The 18,260-nt window shown below is 40.7% G+C and overlaps 1 protein-coding gene across 1 annotated transcript in view; it reads left to right on the top strand.

Annotated features, from left to right (window-relative positions):
- The first annotated feature begins 14,736 nt into the window (after positions 1-14,736).
- The window catches only part of flrt2 (fibronectin leucine rich transmembrane protein 2), a 42,987-nt gene continuing 39,463 nt past the window's right edge, over positions 14,737-18,260 (top strand). Inside the window, exon 1 of the mRNA XM_056262724.1 lies at positions 14,737-15,045. The gene's annotated coding sequence lies outside the window, so the exon portion shown is untranslated. The remainder of the gene's footprint in view (positions 15,046-18,260) is intronic.

Raw genomic sequence — 18,260 nt, 5'->3', positions numbered from 1 at the left:
GCCGGTAGGGCCCATCAGCCCGACGCTGTGAGCTGCTCCCGTCGGAAGCTACATGGGCCCTCCTGGTTGGGCATTCCCAAATCTTGTCAACCAGTAGGGCCCGTCCGCCCAGCGCAGTGAGCTGCTCCCGCCAGAGGCAACACGGGCCCTCCTGGTCAGGCGGCATAAATCACGCTGTTCATCGGCCGGTAGAGCTCACCTGTCTGACGCTGTGAGCTGCTCCCGTCGAGAAACGGTGCGAGCCCTCCCAACTGTTGTTCCAAATTACGACTGCTCCCCGTTCGTGAGCCAGCAGGCCCTCCTGGTCAAGCAACCAGGCTTATTCTCAAAACGCCAGCCCGCCAAATTCTCTGCGTTTTGGGGGGTCTTTGGTCTGGCGGCTGTCCTTTGCTCTTTTTGCCTTTTGGGGGAGTACTCTGGGTTCGGGCAAAATTCCGAGCTCGGAGCCCTCCCCCCGGACAGCACGCCAAATACGCATAATCTTTACTCTGTTTAATTGATGTAAGTGTGAACTCGTGAAATGATGTTTTATTAACAAAGTTCGGGAGGAGCACGTTCAGATAATTAAACCTAATTAAACACACGTGGAGCACATTCAGATAATCAAACCTAATTAGACAAGAGTGGTGCTTAATAAACGAGTTAAGCGCTGTGTATATATACAGCAAACTAACCTCCGTTCATTGACAGTTTAACAGCATCCCTCCACCACCCCATCTCCTCACTTATAGTCCTTATACTCTTACAACAACGGGGGGAGTACTCTGGGTTCGGGCAAAATTCCGAGCTCGGAGCCCTCCCCCCGGACAGCACGCCAAATACGCATAATCTTTACTCTGTTTAATTGATGTAAGTGTGAACTCGTGAAGCACAAGAAAATAAATAAAAATTAAAATGGTCAAACTAAATTCTTTAAATATAACAAAAGAAAAGCAGATAAGTGATAAGTCCATGGAAAAACACTGCTCATTCGCGTCTGTCAGCGGCCGTGCGCTCCTCTCAGCCATTCACTGAACAGGGGAGAAGCAGCGAGAGAGAGTGACGACAGGGAGAAAGCAAGACCTCGCGCTCGCAGGACAGTACTGGCAACATTTGGAGGTTACTGAGGTTTGTCCAAAAAGTCGCTAAAATTGTCGCTAGTCGCTTTTTTGAAAAAATGTCGCTAAAGGGGTCTGAAAAGTCGCTAAAAATAGCGACAAAGGCGCTAAGTTGGCAACACTGATAGCGACAGTAACTAAGGGGGGCGGGTTTTTGCGAACGGTCAATTGCAAGTGTCCTTTAAAACATTGTGCAAGAGACATTTAAAAGTGCATCTAGATTAAGTACAATTTGCAATTCATTCCAAGCCCAAGGAGCATAAAAAGAAAAAGCACATTTACCAGATTCTGACAATACCCTTGGGACTTTTAGCCAAATATGAGAACCAGATCTAGTGCGATGACTATTTGTATAATAAATTAGAAAATTAGAAATACAGGAGGGTAATTTACCTAAAAGAGCCTGTGAGACAAAGAATTCTGATGTGCAAATTGAGTTTAGCACAGACATTTTTTTTTGCCGTGTTTGTAGTATTACCTAATTTGTCTAATTCCCGCATGAGTCTGCTGCTAAAACAACACATGCGAAAAACAAACAAAAAACTATTAACTTGCATAAATCCTTCTTTCAGAATTCACTTCTAAGAGAGAGAAACTAGGGCATGAAGTGTATGAATGGTATATGGAGAAGTTTCTATAATCTTGGTGTGTTTGCACAGGATTAACTGTGGAAGTTTTAGGTTGTGGAAAACTCAGTCTGCTCCAGAGTTAATAAACATGCCGGGGTTCGGTGGAGACATTTGTGAACGGCTCTTTTGTTCAAAGAATCACAAAAAGGAACTCCGGACCCATTCCACTGCAATAAAGTTTGCCAGCATCCATTTGCATCAGCAGGAGGCCGTGAGAGCTGTTACACTGGGACGTGGAAGCGCAGATGATATAGCTGGTCTTATGTAATAGTTGTTAAAGCCACAGGTAGATCAGAACGAGGGTGGTTGTGATCATATTAAACCGTCATGAGTCATCCGCGCTGAGGGACATCACAATTCTTTCTTACGTAAGACTATAGGGCTACTATAGGGCCGAAACATGCAACTACAGGAATGTAAGACTTTTTTTTTTTTCTGTCTACAAGATTGTGTACTTGCAACATAGGCCTTTAGATTATGTTTCTAAAACCAACTCAACACATATCCAGAATTGTTGTAAGAGTACACGGGCCTGTAATCATTTAGAAGTTTGTCTGGCAAAATGCAGAGTATCTGCAGGGCTCTCTTGTAGAGGAAGATAAAGGGTGGGAAAGTAGATCCGCTTACACACCTGAACCAGATCAGGTGACCTGGAAGAAACAAATTCCAACAGCCAAAGACACTAACAGAAAAAAAAGGGACTTTCCTAATCCGTTTTCTTCTTTGCATACTATATAAGCAAGATGAGAAAAGATATTGGAGAACAATGAATAGAATTGAAGAAGTTTGACCAGCAGATATGCTATTTTGCAACTTCAAATAAAGTTTTTCGGAGAGTATTCATAAAAGCTGATAAAGTATTTGTTAATGTATCGGAATTGTGACTAATCATAAAGCACAGATTCAATGAAATGTAATTAAATAAAATACATTTTATTACTAAATTTATTTAAAATACCTTTTTTTTTTTTTCATGGGAAAAATCAACACCAACATGCTATATTTTCCTCTTCCTCTGTAGTTTAACCTTGGACATACTTTTCCAGATTTTTGTTTTAATCACAGTTTAAAAGCATATGATATAAAAATAAAGGGACACACTTATATAGCCTACTATTATTATTTGCATTCATCAATTAGCCTTTTTTGCACAAATGCTATATTAATTCTTAACCTGGGAAGACAAAATGAGCCTTATACTACTACTAAGTGGTAAGAAGTGGTATAGACATTTCAAATATTTTAAGCACTTTTCTCATGTGCAAAAGATTATGGAGTCAGACCATTCCGTGTTACGTCGTATTCAATGAAACGCGTGGTTTCTTGAATATTTGAAACGTCTTTCATGACTAAAAAGTCAAGGCACATGCATGCTTGTCACCATATTTTTTGAATGGTCCCTCTATTTCCTCTTTATATTTCCTCAGTTTTTATTACATTAACAAATATCAGATTCTCTAAATAGATAGGAGCCATGGAAAGGTCAATGGCGTTATTAATTCACTCGATCGCCCATCTGTGCCCATAGAGACAAAGCTGCAGTGTTACTATACCAGTTTTAGACACACAATCCACTCTCCCCGGGGCTGGGAGCATCTATAAATATTTCAGTGACTCAAATGGATGCCATTTAGATCCGATGCAGCCTTGGCATCCACAGGTGGAGAGCAGACCTGCTGGCCTCTCCATACAGGCGATGTGGCTTATTTATGGAGACGGAAGGATCGAATCAATACCCCAACAGGGAGAGTTTTAAATCAAATAAAGATGATTTGTGGTGTACTCTAGTATGAAGAGGTTTTAGTGTGACTAGATTTAATTGTACTCAGAGAGCAATGCTCGATGAAACTGAAGCTGAAAATGAACTTTGTGCCTTGTTTAGGGTGTTTTCACATCTGGTTCAAGTGCCTTAAGCTCAAAGGTGTTCTTTCGGTTTATGTAGTAATAGTTTCTTCTCAGTGAGAAGTGAAAAAAAAATGCTGACAAAACTATTTCACTAAAATTCTAATAATATATGAAGACCTCCGATGCAAAAGCCTCTAAAAGCCACATATGTCAAAAATGAGATAATAATATTGAGTGGATGCTCTCATAGTATGCGTTCATCATACTTTCACTCCAACTCACTAAATCCCAGCCTCAGCCCGTTCAGAAATGTTGGTACTTGGGTAGAAACCTAAACATAGGAGCCTGATAAAAATGTTAATATTAAAGAAAAACGTTTGACGGACTTAGAGGCTTTTGCATCTGAAGTCTTCATATTAATTCCATTAATACCAAAAATTAAAAAAGAACATTTTATATAATTTTTTAGATAGGGGTATGCGATATTGACAAAAAAATGATATCTCGGTACTTTCTGGGAATTTGTCGATAACAATATTTAGTGTGTTACTGTGAAGGAATTTTGGCAGATTTAGGACTGTCATGGACAGATCACTCCTAAAAGCTTTTGACATTCTTCATATTCTGTGTGGTGGTTAGTTCGCAGCAGTGACAGAAATTAACTTGTCAAATAATTTTAAAAGGAATTTTTTTTCACAAAATGTATCCATAATCTTTTATGTCAAATTGCTTAACTAGATCATATTATATAAATATAAAAGACACAAACTCATACAGGAGCATTTTCTGCCCCCATATCTTACATTTTGGGGCAGTCTAACTGCATTTTAATCGACTAAATCACGCAGTGAAAGCTTGCACTCTCTAGATGTGTTTTTGTCCGGTTTTTTTTTTTTGCAAATTGAGGGACATAGACCTAACATCTTTAAAACAATTCTGATTTAATCATAGACAATATAGAGAGAAACATAGACATTTCAGTGAGAAAAAGATATATATTTAAATAAAAACATTCATTCATTAATTTATTCTTTCCTTCTTTCTTTCATTAGAACTTTCAAAACACTGGTTGAAATCGTAAAAGTAATCACAATTATTTAGCTCATTTTTTAACAGATTTTAATCTTACACATTTTAAGGTGATGTAGTTACATGTAGTTAATTAACTACATGTACTTACTAAAGAGTTATGGTTAGGGTTTGGTTTAGTGTAAGTTACTTGTAATTATGCACACTTTTACAATAGTAAGTACATGTAGTAACATGAAACTACGTGACCTCAACATAAAGTGTTACCAAATATATATATATATATATATAATTTTGTACAGTGACAATGTAAGATGTACTTACTATGTACTTATTATAATTACTGGGTAATAACTAGGTACTAACCCTGAACCTACCCCTAAACCTACCCCTAACCCATGTACTTACCTTATATTAGCCAGTACTTTCTAGGAACACTGTAAGTACATGTAAGTACTGTACTGTAAAAGGAAGCGTTACCAATGCATTTTTGGAAACAACATGTAATATCATACATAGGCCTACTATTTTATTTCACAATTATTTATGTATGTATGCAGGGCATCGTTAGGCTGGTCTATTAGGCTGCTGTCACTTTAAGACCTGACGCACAGATCAATTATACTGTCGCTCGTGCGTTTTCTGTCTGACTATGTTTACGTGAATACTCGCCAAGACAGGCATTTTGACCTTATTTTATGTGTATTTGACTGTTTAAATGCAATAAGCAGTGCAAACTAACTCAAGGCGGATTTATATGCGCACACTTTGGGTGTGAGCACAAAATCTGTGTGAATGAGTAAAATGATGCGCAGTATGCCCAATCCCAAGCTGAAATTCAAGCCCTGTAACACCAACAATATTATATATTGAGTCTGAGTGAGTGGAGGCAGGTTTGTGTGTCAACTTGCTGTCGGAGAGATGAGAGAGCGAGAAAGTGCAGCTGCATCATGTATCTATTCTGAGGAAAATGAGTGTTAAAAGCATTTCAGTATCTGTATAAAATATATATATATATATATATATATATATATTTTACACTACATTGCACTTTGTTTATTCAGATGCCTTTTTAAAAGACTGCAATTAAATATATATATATATATATATATATATATATATATATATATATATATATATATTTATTAGGTTATATATAAAATTCGACCACAAAAAGTGGCTAATAGGAGTGACTGCGTTACACGCCACTGCTGAAATCCACAGCATTTGGCGGGTTGGCGGGTGTTAATGTCAAGCCATGTATGTGTGTGTGTCTATGTATACAGTATGTATGAATGTATAGTTAGTTCGTTGTTTATTTGTTTATGGGGTTTTGAACTTAGCCAATTACGAAAAAAAGAAAAAAAAAGAGAAAAAAAACAGTGCAAAAGATGCCTGAGTTTGATTCTTTAAAAGACGACAAGTATGTTAACATCCTAAAAAAAACTGCAAAAGATTTCATTTAAATATCGACAGGATTTATGCTTGTCATTTCTCTCCCTCTCTTAATTCAGCGCTGTGGGTGGCGAGAGGCTTTTTAAAGTCTGAATCCGTAGCAGCAGGATTTTATTAATACAGTAGCTGTGCTGACTCTGTCTTATTAGCATGATGATCTCTGACTTCCACACGCTGAGGAGATCTCTCAAAAGAAGGCATGCTGATGGAAGGACGTGTGCGTGCGAACACAAGTCAGTGTGTCCATGTTGTCGTTGTATCACTACGCCTTATTCCAAACCCCGTCTGGGTAGTTTATGGTTGGGTGAATGAATGCAGGCTCCTGTTAAATCTGATGAACGTAATCCCTGTAAGACGAGGAAACTTTACAGCAAGGCAAAGACAGAACAAGAGTGAAAGGTTCGGGTGTGAACAGAAGAAGAATAAGAAGAGTTGTTTTCCTTTTCAGCAGTGTGCCCTGAACAAGTTTATGTTGTACCCTGGCCATATGTCCTCCGTAGGAAATGGGTTTTATTAATTCTGTTACGTCCATGTCAGACGGGTGACTTATGGTCCACGCGCACAAATGTGAGGCTGTATTGTCGGCCACGTTCAGTGAAGAAAAATGAATAAAAAAAGAACCTGGAAGGAAAAACAAGCTCCCATAGTTTCTTTCAACACACAGGCATGCTGATTTCCCTCGTTTTGGAGGAAGCGGCCATTTTATTGACCCTCTGTGGTCCAGGTGTTGTCTTTTAATTTGCCATTCTGAAAGCAATAAAGCATTTCAGTTACATTGTCTCGTAAAGTGCTTTCACGCCACTTCCAAATGATGTAATTACCCAGCCATTCAACGCACAGGCTTGTGCTAACTGGAACATGTAAGACAGGGCCATGGGCTCACTGCAAGAGAGTCGCTGAGGTTTCTCCAAATATGTTTTTCATTTAGGAATTAAAACAGCAGAAAGAGAAGCAGTAGTTTGCTCAAGAAACGGCAGCTTTCATTTCACTATTTCCACCACAACACAGCTTGTGTTTTCAGAGGAAAGTGATGAAAAAAATAGGTGCTTGGATATTTCCTTTCATGTGTAAAGTAAGCCCAATTATTCAGAGGTGATTGCCAACAGCAGCGCACCACTCTTTATACACATTTATGTGGCTTAATTTTTGTATTTGTTGTATTATTATTTTTTTCTCTCATGTATTAATACAATCACTTTAAGTGTTCCTATTATGCTATTTAAAGGTTCCTTATGTTGTTTTGGAGGTTTCCTACAATAGCTTTATGTGCATCCAAGGTCAAAGAACACTTTTTTTTTTTATCATACAGTGTCTGAAACGGTGCAATAAAGAATTCAGTCTTTAAACTTCTCCTTTCCGAGAGCCTGCTCTGCTCTGGTTGGTCAGATGGCCCAGTCTATTGTGATAGGTCTACTCTGCTCTGATTGGTCAGATGGCCCAGTCTGTTGTGATTGGTCTACTCTGCTCTGATTGGTCAGATAGAGCAGGGTAGACCAATCACAACAGACTGGGCCGATTGGTCAGATGGCCCAGTCTGTTGTGATTGGTCTACTCTGCTCTGATTGGTCAGTTGGCTCAGTCTGTTGCGATTGGTCTACTCTGCTCTGATTGGTCAGATGGCCCAGTCTATTGTGATTGGTCTACTCTGCTCTGATTGGTCAGATGGCCCAGTCTGTTGTGATTGGTCTACTCTGCTCTGATTGGTCAGATGGCTCAGTCTGTTGTGATTGGTCTACTCTGCTCTGATTGGTCAGATGGCCCAGTCTATTGTGATTGGTCTACTCTGCTCTGATTGGTCAGATGGCCCAGTCTGTTGTGATTGGTCTACTCTGCTCTGATTGGTCAGATGGCCCAGTCTGTTGTGATTGGTCTACTCTGCTCTGATTGGTCAGATGGCCCAGTCTATTGTGATTGGTCTACTCTGCTCTGATTGGTCAGATGGCCCAGTCTGTTGTGATTGGTCTACTCTGCTCTGATTGGTCAGATGGCCCAGTCTGTTGTGATTGGTCTACTCTGCTCTGATTGGTCAGATAGAGCAGGGTAGACCAATCACAACAGACTGGGCCGATTGGTCAGATGGCCCAGTCTGTTGTGATTGGTCTACTCTGCTCTGATTGGTCAGTTGGCTCAGTCTGTTGTGATTGGTCTACTCTGCTCTGATTGGTCAGATGGCCCAGTCTATTGTGATTGGTCTACTCTGCTCTGATTGGTCAGATGGCCCAGTCTGTTGTGATTGGTCTACTCTGCTCTGATTGGTCAGATGGCTCAGTCTGTTGTGATTGGTCTACTCTGCTCTGATTGGTCAGATGGCCCAGTCTATTGTGATTGGTCTACTCTGCTCTGATTGGTCAGATGGCCCAGTCTGTTGTGATTGGTCTACTCTGCTCTGATTGGTCAGATGGCCCAGTCTGTTGTGATTGGTCTACTCTGCTCTGATTGGTCAGATGGCCCAGTCTATTGTGATTGGTCTACTCTGCTCTGATTGGTCAGATGGCCCAGTCTGTTGTGATTGGTCTACTCTGCTCTGATTGGTCAGATGGCCCAGTCTGTTGTGATTGGTCTACTCTGCTCTGATTGGTCAGATAGAGCAGGGTAGACCAATCACAACAGACTGGGCCGATTGGTCAGATGGCCCAGTCTGTTGTGATTGGTCTACTCTGCTCTGATTGGTCAGTTGGCTCAGTCTGTTGCGATTGGTCTACTCTGCTCTGATTGGTCAGATGGCCCAGTCTATTGTGATTGGTCTACTCTACCCTGATTGGTCAGATGGCCCAGTCTACTGTGATTGGTCTACTCTGCTCTGATTGGTCAGATGGCTCAGTCTGTTGTGATTGGTCTACTCTGCTCTGATTGGTCAAATGGCCCAGTCTGTTGTGATAGGTCTACTCTGCTCTGATTGGTCAGATGGCTCAGTCTGTTGTGATTGGTCTACTCTGCTCTGATTGGTCAAATGGCCCAGTCTGTTGTGATTGGTCTACTCTGCTCTTATCGGCCAAATAGCTCAGTCTGTTGTGATAGGTCTACTCTTCTCTGATTGGTCAGATGGCTCAGTCTGTTGCGATTGGTCTACTCTGCTCTGATTGGTCAGATGGCTCAGTCTGTTGTGATTGGTCAAATGGCCCAGTCTGTTGTGATTGGTCTACTCTGCTCTGATTGGTCAGATGGCTCAGTCTGTTGTGATTGGTCTACTCTGCCCTGATTGGTCAGATGGCCCAGTCTATTGTGATTGGTCTACTCTACCCTGATTGGTCAGATGGCAGTCTACTGTGATTGGTCTACTCTGCTCTGATTAGTCAGATGGCTCAGTCTGTTGTGATAGGTCTACTCTGCTCTGATTGGTCAGATGGCCCAGTCTGTTGTGATTGGTCTACTCTGCTCTGATTGGTCAGATGGCCCAGTCTGTTGTGATTGGTCTACTCTACTCTGATCGTCCAGATAGCTCAGTCTGTTGTGATTGGTCTACTCTGCTCTGATTGGTCAGTTGCCTCAGTCTGTTGCGATTGGTCTACTCTGCTCTGATTGGTCAGATGGCTCAGTCTGTTGTGATTGGTCTACTCTGCCCTGATTGGTCAGATGGCCCAGTCTATTGTGATTGGTCTACTCTGCTCTGATTGGTCAGATGGCTCAGTCTGTTGTGATTGGTCTACTCTGCTCTGATCGGCCAGATAGCTCAGTCTGTTGTGATTGGTCTACTCTTCCCTGATTGGTCAGATGGCCCAGTCTGTTGCGATTGGTCTATTCTGCCCTGATTGGTCAGATAGCCCAGTCTGTTGTGATTGGTCTACTCTGCTCTGATCGGCCAGATAGCTCAGTCTGTTGTGATAGGTCTACTCTGCTCTGATTGGTCAGATGGCTCAGTCTATTGTGATTGGTCTACTCTGCTCTGATTGGTCAGATGGCTCAGTCTGTTGCGATTGGTCTACTCTGCTCTGATTGGTCAGTTGGCCCAGTCTATTGTGATTGGTCAACTCTGCTCTGATTGGTCAGATGGCCCAGTCTGTTGTGATTGGTCTACTCTGCTCTGATTGGCCAGATAGCTCAGTCTGTTGTGATTGGTCTACTCTGCTCTGATTGGTCAGTTGCCTTAGTCTGTTGTGATTGGTCTACTCTGCTCTGATTGGTCAGATGGCTCAGTCTGTTGTGATTGGTCTACTCTGCCCTGATTGGTCAGATGGCCCAGTCTATTGTGATTGGTCTACTCTGCTCTGATTGGTCAGATGGCTCAGTCTGTTGTGATTGGTCTACTCTGCTCTGATCGGCCAGATAGCTCAGTCTGTTGTGATTGGTCTACTCTGCCCTGATTGGTCAGATAGCCCAGTCTGTTGTGATTGGTCTACTCTGCTCTGATCGGCCAGATAGCTCAGTCTGTTGTGATAGGTCTACTCTGCTCTGATTGGTCAGATGGCTCAGTCTGTTGCGATTGGTCTACTCTGCTCTGATCGGCCAGATAGCTTAGTCTGTTGTGATAGGTCTAATCTGCTCTGATTGGTCAGATGGCTCAGTCTGTTGCAATTGGTCTACTCTGCTCTGATTGGTCAGATGGCTCAGTCTATTGTGATTGGTCTACTCTGCTCTGATTGGTCAGATGGCTCAGTCTGTTGTGATTGGTCTACTCTGCTCTGATTGGTCAGATGGCTCAGTCTGTTGTGATTGGTCTACTCTGCCCTGATTGGTCAGTTGGCCCAGTCTATTGTGATTGGTCTACTCTGCTCTGATTGGTCAGATGGCTCAGTCTGTTGTGATTGGTCTACTCTGCCCTGATTGGTCAGATGGCCCAGTCTGTTGCGATTGGTCTATTCTGCCCTTATTGGTCAGATAGCCCAGTCTGTTGTGATTGGTCTACCGCTAAATTCTTCATCCTCTGGAAATGCGTACAAAGTGGATTTGCTTACGCAGTGCAGATAACAGTGTCTTCTTGACATGTTGACAACAAGAGCCAATCTCTTCCAGGCCTCAGCTACAACTACAGTGTTTGAGATCGGGATCGTGACGTTGTTCATGGGAAGCGAATGAAGTCCACTGGCTGGCATAATGCAAATGTGTTACAGACCAACGTAGGTTAGAGCAGAAACTAAGACTGGAATCATTGAAGACTCTGGCAATTCGAAATCGGTTCAGAAGGAACTCGGGAAAATATCACTTTTAATGAGAAGGCGATCCAATCGGAGCAAAGAACTAATATCTATATGCAATATCCCTTTGATAGCCATGATTATACCTGATATATGGAGACAAAATCGTGTGTCAAAAACATGTCTCTCCCTCAAAATGCCTTTTAATTACTCTTCTGCAAAACGCCATTGGCCGGCCTTCATTCACGCTCAGTGTGATAAATAAAAAATTATAGTGATTAATATAAAGAAAGCCATGATGACCCACACCAAGCTGTAGTACATCCGTCTTGAAACACTGACATTTCTCAAAAAAACTAAACTTGGAGCATAAACAGCGCACAAACATTCAGAGTAATAGTTTGCTCAAACTTTTGTTAAATTTTGTTACATTTTTAAATGTTGCTTTGCAAAAGCAAACTAAACCAATGAGAAAATGCAACATTTTAAAAATGTAGTCTAGATTTGCAACATTATCAGGAAACCATGTCTTTTTATTTATGCATCTAAAAATACAATTTATTTAGAGGTCATATAGGTAGCTTTGAAAATAAATCCTTGAACTCTATAAATCAGGATTTATCCGCATGATTAAGCTGATGCCGGATAAACGCAGCTGTATAATTAAAAGCAGTTTATTTTCTTCCAAGACGGACCTCCCAGCCTGTTTACTGCCTCCTGCCATGGCAACAATTGATGTCTATTCCAACTTTGCGAGTGTCCAATCAGTGTGGTCAGATATCTTGGATGAAGAACAAACAATCAGCCAAGTAGACTCCATTGAATTTATTCAACAGATGATGTGGGCGCTGAAAGTTATTGCTGCCTCAGAAATAATACTGGGTTAAACACTTCCAGAGCTTTGTTTTCCCCAAAACATACTATGGATTACATCGGTGCAAATTCAAAATAGAATTGACATGTGAGGATGCTACAGGAAATGTAACAAAACAAAGCAAGTTGTTCACCATGATGGGGTTCCCATGGGAACCGGCCCATGTGTGTGAGTGCGTGTGAGCCATCATACAACTCTCGTTCAGCTCAGCCGGTGACTCATTCCACATTCCTGGCTGGGGGAAAAAAGAACTCCCTCAGATGAGAGCGTTAACCGTGTGAGAGATTAGCCTATTGCACTTGTGAAACTGCCGTGAGGGAGGGGGGGTGGATATCGAGATTCCTGATATCTTGGCCTCAAGTGCTCACTCAGATATATCCTGTCACTAAAAGAGGCCACTCTTCCTGCTAGACAGGTGAAGGCATGAGAAAAAATGGGCAAGAACAAACCATAGGACTACTTCAACAAACCCACTTACTGTATTCATACACAACGAGATTTGATTGGACCTAGTTAAAATAAAGGGGTCATGCTTCTTCCTTTTTTCTTTTTTTTCAGCTTTTTTGTGTGTGTAATGTTACTGTTTGAGCATGAAAAAAGGTCTGCAAAGGAACAAAGCACAAAGTAAAATATCAGAAAGCACTGTTTCCCAACTCTCTGAAACGCCTCGATTGTATTCTTGAGTTTTCTTCAGGGAATGGACACATCACAATCCTCCTCATTTAAATAATTCCCGCTCAAGGCACGCAAGAAAACAAATGGGGGCGAGGCCTGGTTGAGTTGCATTAATAATGTGTTGAAACACATGGTAATGGTAAGGGGAGTGACATTTCCCAAACACGCTCAAAGCGGTTGACCAATCACAACACACTGGTCCAGTTGACCAATCAGAGCACATTGCGCGAAATGTCCTTATTCCTTTATATGGCGCTGATATCTGTCTCTCATTAGCAATCGCCCCCTGCTTCATACCACAGTCATGTTAAAAACATCAATGTATTCACTCATCCATTAACATTATTAGATCCATCAGCATGACGACAAGTTCCATAATTCCGCTTATGCGTCATCAACCTACGCCGTTGTTATTGTAAGAGGTTAGCGACCCCTAGTGGTGGAAAAAAGTACATATTGTTGCTTTAAGTAGATCATGAAAAATCAAAAAGGGCACAATAGGTCCCATTTAATGTTTTATTATTATTGATGAAATTATTGTTTACACATAAACACTCAGCACATCTCTGCTCTTGAAATGAGAAAAAATACAAAAAGGAAAGATTGTTGGAGATATTGGCTTCTTTCGGATTCCGTCACAATTGATGGATTAGGATTTGACACCAATTTCAGAAATTCACAAATCTGTGCATCATGAGTGCCTCTAATAAGATCCGAGTGACAGAAGACTGGGTCGGTATAGGTTTATAATTCAATAAGCCGTGGCTCATACACCCTGCAGTTGCAAAAAGCACAAGCACATTGACAAATATTATGGTCAAATATATAATCAACGCTTATACAAAGGAACTTTAGAACGCTCTCGATAGTCTTGCAAGTGAACGCAAAATGCAAAGTTTATCGGCAGTATGCAAAACGATTTCCGGCTAATATATTTTTTCCACCTATCTCATTTTTGGTTTTCATCACCATGTCTCATCAGGGGCTCTTTGCAAATGTAAGCAATAAAAATGTTTATATTTACATATTTGGCAGACACTTTTATTCAAAGCGACTCACATTGCATTTAAGGTATATTTGATCATTTCTTGGGAGTCAAACCCATGACCTTGGTGTTGCCAGCGTCATGCTCTACTGTTTAAACTACAGAATTGCTGAATTATGCCACACATTTTAGGCTTTAGAATTGTTACCTTATACATGTGAAGGCATGCATTTTATTAACAAGTTACATGTCCAACAAATTCAACCGGTTTGATTGATCATACAAAAATAACCTACCCATTTATTCAGTATAAGCGGTAGACATTACTTTCTAATAACTAGCTTATAATGTTAGCTTAATTCGTAGCTTGTTCTGTGACATCACAGGATTTCATCTCTCGCTGTTCAACCCATAAAAGCACAATCAACTCAAGAACAATAATAACATCGTCCATATAGACTATTCTCTTAATGGTACAGGACATACAGGAAGATCTCCAGACGTGTGAAAAGCTTTTGTTCTCTAAAGAGCAGACTCGGTTATGACCCTTCATTCCACTGGATCGTAAAGCATCATGAACGAAAGCATGTTGTGCTCAGTTAGCAGCTTATTGGATTCCAGCTCGCAAACATAAATCAAATATCACCAAAGCTCATAAGGGTTGAAAGGCCTTAGGAACCATGAGTTATATTTTGATCTTTACTCAGCAACACACAGCTGGATACAGGAATCAGATGACGCTGTTGTTTTATATATGTTGCACTACAACAACATTGTATATGATCCAATCCCAAGTTTTGATATGTTCCTCGAAGGACTATAGCCCGAGGGAATTGTGTGTGTGTCCCCTCGCTGGTTCATTCTCTCTGAGCTCTGACATCCTGCGGCATGCCTGACCCCCTCACCCTCATAACTCCCGCTTTGTTCAGCGGGACGCGACCCCATGACACGCTCCTTCTCCTCGAGTCGTATCTCAGGCTCACTTTCAGAATCTGCCTGCCCTCCGAATTCCAGTACGAGGCTGAAACACGAGCCCGGACCCAGTGAGCTCATCGACAGGCGTGGACTTACAAAATAACAGCGGAAAAAGAAAAGAGAGAGTGTGCGAGAGATGGAATGTAGAAACAAAAGACAGGTTAGACAGCGCTAGACTCGGCTCCTGAGGGGTTAAGTTACACGCAGCCTAAACATAAGGAAACACAAAGGTGCGTTGTGCTCACGAGACTCATTCTCGGGACCGACGCCGCACGTCTCAGCGGGAGCTTCTTCTTTTGAGTTCAGGAGTTTCGTTCTCCCCTGCTGGAGTCGGTGTCGAAAACACACGTAATTCCAGAAGGCTCCCGTTGCCCTTCTGACCTGCTGTGACCGAGAGGCTCCGGTAGAAGTAAGTGGCTTTTGCTTAAAGACCATCTGAGCGTGGATTGAAAGAAACACACAGCCGTGGTGGTTTATGCACCGGAGACTTTCGTAACGGAATTATCAAAACTAATTGTGGCAATTATGAAATATGTCAAGCGGATGAAAAGGTAGCTTGGAAACGGTTATGACAGGACTGTGTGATCTGAGGCTGTTCATGTGGACAGGCTTTTTAAACTTTAATTCATTGCAGTATAATTGGATATACGTTTATGAATTATTTAGCCATCTTCATGTCTTTCTTTTCCAGAACATTAACTGTTGTATACTGTATCGCTTTCTACCATTCAACACTTGTTTGGACGAAGCATAAGCGTGTGTGTGATGTGTGAACTGTGTTGTGTGTGGAAGAATGTGCGATACAGTTGATTAAACTTAAATTAGAGTAAACCAGAGTAAGTACAGTATACAGATTTAAATAACTTGGGGGAAAAAATGCAGTTTCGGCTAATGATTACACGCGTAGTGTCTCAACGCTTTAAAGCGCTGCACAATTCATTGGCAAAAGATTAAGTTATTCAGTGAGGGAAACTCACAAAAGATAAGGAAATGCAAGTTAAAAGCAAACTATTGTGATGCCATTCTCTCCAGTGCTGCAAAGTTCATATATGATGAGTCATATGTTATTTAAAACTACAACGAAAATAGAATAGTGAGAAACCAGGTTTAATGCTTGATATGATCGTCTGCAGGGATCATCAGTCTAACATTATATTCTGACGTTTTTGCTATTACGACGGTGTCCCTACCAGCTCAAGTGTTGAAGTGTACCTTGAATGCGAATCTGAAAAAGGCATAAATGAAAATGTGTCTTACACCCGTTATTCACCAAGTTCTACACACAATCCACTCCTTGAATGTTTATTAAACATTATGGGGATTATGCTTTCAGCTATTAATAAGAATGTCATTCTGAGTTCACAATCTAAATCCATACCACAGAATTCTGCAGATTTTGACTTAAAAAGCTTTTTATCAACATGGGTTCGCATGGATTTTGAGTTAAAAAAAAAAGAAAGAAAAAAAACCCTCAGAAATCTTACTTTTAGTTAACTAAGATTTTTGCTTCAATAAACTCCTAATTTACTGCTTATTAATAGTTAGTAAGTTAGTTGTGGTTAAGGTTAGGTATGGGGTATAGGATTAAGGGATGTAGAATATAGTCATTCATTAATATGTTCTATATAAGAACTAATAAACAGCCAATATGGTAGTAATATGCATGCTAATACGCGATAGTGGAAATTGGTCCCCAAATTTAAGTGTCACCTTACTTTCTTTGGTTATGTTAGACTACTAATTCACGGTTTCAAGATTAAACCGTGATCTCAAAAGCATGCGTGGATACTGCTTGGGCTCTTAACCCACACTTGAGTTGCTCGAGTTTCCATCAGAACAAACTTCACTTTTCTCAATGACTTTTAACCTTCTCTTCAAGTTCACACAGGTGTAGGTCATCACATTAACTACATGTTTCACTAGCGTTTTACAACCAGAAAGTGTCACAATACTTCATTTTGAACACTTACTGTATTATTTTATAATTTATCTCTTTTTTTTGAGAATGCTGTGTTTGTGAAGCAAAAAAATCATTTTCACTCAATATTTTATTACATCTGTGCACAAACATTCATATATTTTTAATTGTAGCTTAAGTGCCCATAACGTTTTGAGCCACTGCACATTAATTATTTAATTCAAGCAAAACCAAAAGCGTATAATAAATAAATAAATGCTCTTTAAATGTATAAATGCTTTGATTTGCTTTAAACTATGGCATTTCAGTGCACAATATGACATTTCAGCAGTCATCCAGGAGTAAAGTACAGGGACGACAGTCCATGTACGGTCAGACCAGTGCCGCGAGTTGAGAACACGGTTCATGAATCAGATGTTTTGTGAAGCAGGACCTGGCCTGAAGGCACGGCTCAAATATGCAAGAGTGCAGAGGGCGATGTCTCGTCGCAAAATGCCAGCACAAGCGCTTAACTGTTCTGAAGCCGCACCAGAAATAGTCTCCTGCTTCTCTCGAGTCCCCCCTTCAAACACACCCTTAAGATCTTAAGATGACCGCGATCCTTCCCGCAAGAAAAGAAAAAACAAACACTGTGAAGAGAGGGCTAATGTAATTAAGCTAAAGCGTGGGGTAGGGCATTCATTTAATTAAGTCAGCTATGCTTGTTCCTCAACCACCATCAATCATTACAACTGACAGGTCGTGCGGCGCTTGGTTTGTTATTCCTCTTAATGCTGAACTATCAAAAAAAAAAAAAATGAGCCGTGTTTTACAATGCAGAGCATTTTGGCTAAATCATGAGGCGGAGAATTAGGCACTGGATTTTTTCCCCTTCTCTTTTGAAGAGATGATAGATTGTGATAAATAAGAGAGGCACATTTACATATTCCAAATGATTACTGTAACACCACAGAAAACTGAAGAGTTGTTACTCCAATCAAAATAAAGGGCATTTTGTATACTACAGATTTGTATACTCCTTAATATAATCAATTGTGTTTCTTCCCATTATTATATAGCACTAAATTTAATGTGTTAAAATGACAGCCCTAACAACAATGGCAATGGCCACGACATAATTTTAATAATAAAAATGAATAATAATAACAAAAAAATATGAATTATCATTATTATTAGTCACCTTTATTTATATAGCGCATTATGCAATCCAGATTGTTTCAAAGAAGCTTTACAGTGATAACAGGAGCGTTATTTTTCAGCTGAAGTCAGTTCAGTGTTGATTTAGTTCCATTGTGAAGATCATCAATTTTTAAATTAGTTCATTTCGTCTATAAAGCAGTTCTGCACAAATTATGTCATTGCCCAGCTCAGTTCAGTTCTCATATAACAGCACCAGTACAGGCAGATCAATAATACTGTTAAATATTAAGTATCCACAACTAAGAAAGCCAGAGGCGACTGTTGGCGAGGAATCCAAACTCCATCATGTGACAGAATGGAGAGAAAAACCTTTGGAGAAACCAGGCTCAGTCGGGGAGCCAGGGAGCCAAACGAACGAACACGGTGTCATTATGATTCAGGCAGCATCACAGAATTCAGGTCGAGATCGGCAGCATTCAAACATTCATCCAGTTCCTTTTGTTTGAAGATCGATTCATCACGCCGGTATGGAGCCGGAGCTGGTCATAGGGTCATTTTAACACATT

The sequence above is a fragment of the Rhinichthys klamathensis genome, unplaced genomic scaffold (assembly GCF_029890125.1).
Source record: "Rhinichthys klamathensis goyatoka isolate OS25496 unplaced genomic scaffold, OSU_Roscu_1.1 h1tg000196l_1, whole genome shotgun sequence".
In the NCBI taxonomy this organism is placed as follows: Eukaryota; Metazoa; Chordata; class Actinopteri; order Cypriniformes; family Leuciscidae; genus Rhinichthys; species Rhinichthys klamathensis.
The sequence above is the reverse complement of the archived record's forward strand: the minus strand, read 5'-3'. Positions and strand labels throughout refer to the sequence as shown.